This window comes from Myotis nattereri (assembly GCF_964212035.1).
Source record: "Myotis nattereri genome assembly, chromosome: 2".
In the NCBI taxonomy this organism is placed as follows: Eukaryota; Metazoa; Chordata; class Mammalia; order Chiroptera; family Vespertilionidae; genus Myotis; species Myotis nattereri.
In genome coordinates, this window is record NC_138076.1 from 142,806,209 (window position 1) to 142,812,540 (window position 6,332).

General features: G+C 40.3%; 1 pseudogene across 1 annotated transcript; it reads right to left on the bottom strand.

Moving 5' to 3' along the window:
* Positions 1 to 4,716: 4,716 nt before the first annotated feature.
* LOC308514101 (cytochrome c-like) lies at positions 4,717 to 5,034 on the bottom strand (annotated as a pseudogene). Its single transcript has one exon. The product of its transcript is annotated as a cytochrome c-like (transcript).
* Between the last annotated feature and the right edge of the window lie 1,298 nt (positions 5,035 to 6,332).

Here is a 6,332-nt window from a genome sequence, read left to right on the forward strand (position 1 = left end):
ATGTCCACTTGCCAGCGGGGAGCAGGCCTAAGCTGTGGTTGGACATTTTTAGCGCTGCTGAGGAGGCAGGAGAGGCTCCTGCCACCACCGCTGTGCTGGCAGCAATCAGCCTGGCTTGTGGCTAAGCAGAGCTCCCCCTGTGGGAGTGCACTGACAACCAGGGGGCATCCCCTGCATTGAGTTTCTGTCCCTTGGTGGTCAGTGTGTGTCATAGTGACCAGTCATTCCCAGTCTTTCTGCTGTTAGGGTCAATTTGCATATTACCCTTTTATTATATAGGATAGAGACCTGGTGCATGGGTGGGTGCCGGCTGGTTTGCCCTGAAGGGTGTCCCAGATCAGGGTGGGGGTCCTGCTCTGGTGCCTGGCCAACCTGGGTGAGGGGCTGAGGGCCATTTTCAGGCTGGCCACACCCCCTTCAGGGTGGGGGTCCCCACTGTGGTGCCTGGCCAGCCTGGGTGAGGGGCTGATAGCTGTTTGCAGACTGTCCACAGCCCCTTCAAGGTGGGGGGTGTCCTGCTGCTGTGCCTGGCCAGCCTGGGTGAGGGGCTGAGGGCCATTTTCAAGCTGGCCCCAGCCACGGGCTGGAAGCAAGTATCTATGATTTATTTAACTTCTATAATTGAAACTTTGTAGCCTTGAGTGGAGCTCAGGGCTGGCCAGGGCAGGTGGGAAGCTTGGCTTCCTCCATCACCGGGGCAACCAAGCCTCCTGCTGACTCCAGCTCCATGGCTGCAGCCATCTTTGTGATGGACTGACAGAGTGAGGGTGTGATGGTTAATTTGCATATTACTCTTTTATTAGATAGGATGCTCAAAGTCACTAATCATCTGAGAGATGCAAATCAAAACGACAATGAGGTACCATCTCACAGCTGTCAGAATGGCTATCATCAACAAATCAACAAGTGCTAAAGAGGATGTGGAGAAAAGGGAACCCTCTTACACTGTTGGTGGGAATGCAGACTGTTGCAGCCACTGTGGAAAACAGTAAAGGTGTTTCCTCAAAAAACTAAAAATGGAACTACCATTTGACCCAGTAATCCCACTTCTAGAAATATATCTCAAGAAAACAGAAACATCCATCAGAAAGGATATATGCACCCCTATGTTCATAGCAGCACAATTTACAATAGCTAAGATTTGGAATCAGCCTAAGTGCCCATCAGCAGATGAGTGGATTAAAAAATTGTGGTACATCTACACAATGGAATATAATGCTATGGTCAAAAAGAAGGAATTCTTACCATTTGCAACAGCAAGGATGGACCTGGAGAGCATCCTGCTAAGCGAAATAAGCCAGTTGGAGAAACATTAATATCACATGATCTCACTCATTTGTGGAATATAATGAATAACAAAAAAGAAATTACAAGGCAGACTAAAAGGCAACAAACATAATCTGAAGAGACAGAGCAAGAATCAATCAGAAGCAGATTCAAATATGGCAAGTCAAGAATTTAAAACAATGATGATCAAAATCAAAGGGCTGTAATGGATAAAGAATACAGCATGCAAGAACAGATGGGTAATATAAGTAAAGAAATGGAAATTCCAAAAAAGAAAAAGAAAACACACACAAAATAACCAAATAAACAAAAGCTCAAAAGAAATGCTAGAGATTTTAAAAAGCTATAATAGAAGTTAAAAATGCCTTTAATGGGATTTTTAGTAGACTAAGTACAACTAAGGAAAGAATATCTTGAGGATATCTCAATAGAAACCTTCCAACCTGAAAATCAAATAGAAAAAAAAAAGCCAGAAAAAAACAAACAACACTAAGACAAAATATACAAGATCTGGGTGACAGCTACAAAAGATGTAACATAAACATAATGGAAATACCACCAGGAGAAAAAAGAAGAAAAGGAACAGATGATATGTTTGAAACAATAATGACTGAGAACTTCCCCAAATTAATGTCACACATAAAACCATAGATCCAGGAAGCTCAGAGAAGAAAAGGTGGGGTGGCGGGGGGAAGACCCCATACCTAGGCATATCACATTTAAAGTATAGAAAAAAAATGACAAAGAAAACGCCATGGAATACTTTGCAGCTCTAAAAAGGGATCTCTTACCCTCTGAGACAGCATGGAGGGGCCTGGAAAGTATTATGCTAAGCAAAATAAGCCAGTCAGAAAAAGACAAGTATCACATGATCTCACTTATATGTGGAATCTAATGAACAAAATAAACTGATGAACAAAATAGATCAGGGGCATAGAAGCATGGAACAGACTGACAAATCTCAGAGGGAAGGTAGGAGGGTAGAAAGAGATTAACCCAAAGAATTTATATGCATACATGCATAACCCATGGACACAGACAATAGTGTGGTGAAGACCTTGTGGGGGAGTATAGAGAAGGTCAATGGGGGGAAAAAGGGGGCAACTATAATACTTTCAACAATAAAGAAAATTTTGGGGAAAGAAAAAAGCCTGGAAGAAACTAGGGTGATAAAATATTTTACCTATAGAAGAGCAAAGATAAGAATTATATTTGATTTCCCCTCCAAAACTATTCAAGCAAGAAAAAAGTGGAACTAAATATTTAAATGGTTGAGAAGAAAAAAAATCAATCTAGAATTCTATAATCTGCAAATCACTCTTCAAAAATAAAGAAGCCATAAAGACCTTCTCAAATAAAATTAAAGGAATTTGTTGCCAGTAGACTTGCCTTGCAAGAAATGTTAAAAGAAGTCCTTTAGCCAGAAGGAAAACAATATGATTATGTTTGCTCATATGGATATATATGTATGCTATATAAGAATATCTATATACATACTTATGAAATGAATGACAGTGATGATAAAAGGGGGGGAGAAGGAAATTAAGGTTATTTTATTACTAGAGGCCTGGTGCATGAATTCGTGCATGGGTGGGGTCTGGCTGCCTTCCCTGATGGGGGCCGATCAGGGCTGGGCCGGTGGTGGGGGAGAGGGGATACAGGACGTTGGCTGGCTGACCCCGCCCCCGATCGGGGTGGGAGGGGGCTGATTGGGGGTTGGGCTGGCCAAGGGAGGTTGGAAGGGGCCAGTCAAAGCCCTGATCAGGCTGGTTGGCTGCTGCAGTGTGCATCATAGCGACCGGTAGTTCTGGTCATTCCTGTCATTTGGTCATTCCAGTTGTTCCATCGTTCTGGTCGCTTGGCTTTTATATATAGAGATTATAAAGGTCTCATACTACTCAGAAAATGAGATAATGTTATTTAAAAGTAAACTTGGATTAGTTTTAAATGTATACTAGAGGCCCGATGCACAAAATTCGTGCAAGGGGCTCGGCCCCCGCAGCCCCGCCTGCCTCGGCCAGCCCTCACAGCCCCATCTGCCTTGGCCGGCCCTCACAGCCCTGGCTTCATCTGGAAGGTCATCTGGATGGTTGTTCTGCTGTTCGGTTTAATTAGCATACTAGTTCTTTATTATATAGGATTGCAAACTCAAGGGCAACCACTAAAAAAAGTAAAAACAGAATAGATATGCTAAAAAAAATGAGAGAAAATTAATCACATAAAATACTCAGTTAAAATCACAAAAGGCAGAAAAAGTGAAAGTCAAAAACAGGAACAAAGGCAACAAATAGAAAACAGTAACAGATATGGTAGATATTAATCCAACTATACCAATAATCACTTTGAATATTAATGGTCTAAATTTACTAAAGAAAAGACAGAGATTTTCAGGATGGATGAAAAAAAAAAAAATCCACAAGACCCAATTGTATGTTTCCTGGAGAAACATACATTAAATAAAAAGTCAAATAAATTAAAAGTAAATGGATACAAACAACAGTGTGGTGATTGCCACGCCAGATGGTGCAGCCACTTTGGAAGGTAGTTTGGCAACTTCTTACAAAACTAAACACTCTTTTTTTTTTTTTTTTTAGCCTTATGATGACATAATTTACAATTTTGTGTTGATGATCTATTCTCTAATCCTAGTGAGCTGGCAAAAGCACCATTACCAACCACACACATATACAGTCAATGAATAGCTATTCACGACAATCCTGAATTATAACTTAGTCTGAGTTAAAGAATTCACAAAGTTTGCTACTATATCTTGTCATGCTGAATTTTAAAAGCATCTGACCTTAAAGATCATTTATAAAATGTAGAAGTGTTAAATATTCTTTATTTCATGGTATACAGAAACCACACTAAAATGCCTTTCATTCAGTAAAAGGCAACAGTTCAGATGCAGGGAATTTTATTAAATGGGCATAGTTGGGACCAAAGAGATAAAATGGTCACTGCCAGCTTATCTGCAGCCTTTCCTTTTAACAAGCTAATGAACACAACCTTAAACACAAGCAAGTCTTGCTTGAAAACAAGCAGGTCTAAGAGGCAGTGAAGGGATTTCCTCAGAATTTAAACATATTAATACACCAGTCATATAAATCTAAATATAAGCCAGTCTCCTACAGTTCTGAGATGGCACTCACCACCTCTGTGAAAAGTTGAACACTAGGAATCAAGTCCTACCATATTGTTAAAAGGGAGGACAGTGACAGCACATGCTGAACCAAAATTATCATCAAAGCTCAAAAAGCTGACTGTATTCATTTAGCCATAGCCAATCTCATTTAAATCAAAACTGCCCGAAAGAAATGCTCTGTTAGCCATTCATGATCTGATTCTGGTGTATGAGATCAATTTACATATGGCACACATAAAAAAAAGTCATGAGATATTTGTACTAAATAAGGCAGTGGCCAAATATTACTCATTAGTAGCTTTTTTGAGATAAGCTATCAAGTCTGCCCTTTTTGCACTCTTCTTAATGCCAGCAAAGATCATTTTTGTTCCAGGGATGTACTTCTTGGGTTTCTCCAAATACTCCATCAGTGTAGCCTCACCTCAGGTGATACCTTTCTTCTTGTTGGCATCGGGTAAGAAAATCTTAGGGGCCTGACCTGTCTTTCACCCAAAGAGACCATGGAGATTTGGCCCAGTCTTGTGCTTGCCTTCCTTTTCCACGGTATGGCATTGGGCACATTTCTGAACAAAAATCTTCTTGCCCTTCTCAACATCACCCATTTTTAAATCACTTGTTAGTTGCATGCCACACGGAGATTCCCACTCGCAAGCTGGACATCCTGCTCTCTAAGTAAAGACTGCAGCTATTTTATTTTATTTTAAATATATTTTTATTGATTTCAGAGAGGAAGGGAGAGGGAGAGAGAGATAGAAACATCAATGATGAGAGAGAATCATGGACCAGCTGCCTCCTGCACACCCTCTACTGGGGATGGAGCCCACAACCCAGGCATGTGCCCTGACTGGGAATTGAACCTGGGACCCTTCAATCCATAGACCAATGTTCTATCCACTGAGCCAAACCGGCTAGGGCTAAACATACTCTTACCATATGACCCAGCGATTGTGCTCCTTGAAAGTTGCCCAAAGGAGTTGCAATCTATGTTCACACAAAAACCTGCACTTGGATGTTTATAGCAGCTTTATTCATAATTGCCAAAGCTTGGGAGCAACCAAAATGCATTTTAGTAGATGAATAGATGAACAAATTGTTGTATACCAGACAATGGGATATTATTCAGCCCTGAAATAAATGAGCTACTGAGCCAGGGAGGGGTCCCAGACTGCAAAAGGGTGGAGGCCAGGCTGAGGGACCACCCCCATCTCTGCCCAGTACATGAATGTCATGCACCAGGCCTCTAGTTTTGTATAATGGTAGACACATGTAATTATATATTTGTCTAAACCCCTAGAATGCATAACACCAAGAATATGGCACAATATAAACTATAGACTTTGGATGATAATGACTTGCCAATACAGGTTCATCAATTGCAATAAATGTGCCACCCTGGTGGGGAATGTTTGCAATAGAGAGGCTATGCATGGGTGTAAGGCAGAGCAATCTCTGCATCTTCCACCTAATTTTGTCAGGAATCTAAAACTGCTTTAAAATTTTTTTCTTTTTTTAAAGATGATGATGACAATAATAATGATGATGGTGATACAGGTTCCTAATCCCTTATTCATAACTATAAAACTAAAGACCCTCTAAAAACCAAAAATTTTAAAATAATTTTTCTGTGGCACAATCTGACCTGAATTGACATGAAGCTATTTATAATACACTTTGGTAAATATTCATTTGTTTCACTAAAGAAATACTAATGTGTTTGATTTTGAGGTGATGGATAAATTGTATAAGATACAGTATATCCACCTTATTTCAGTTTTAAAATCTAAAAATTCCTGAATTTCAAAATACATCAGAGTCCAAGGGTTTCAGAGAAGGAATTATTGACCTATAACATAGTCCTTAGGGAGTTCTTAAAATATTCTAGGAGCTGTTCTAGGCACTT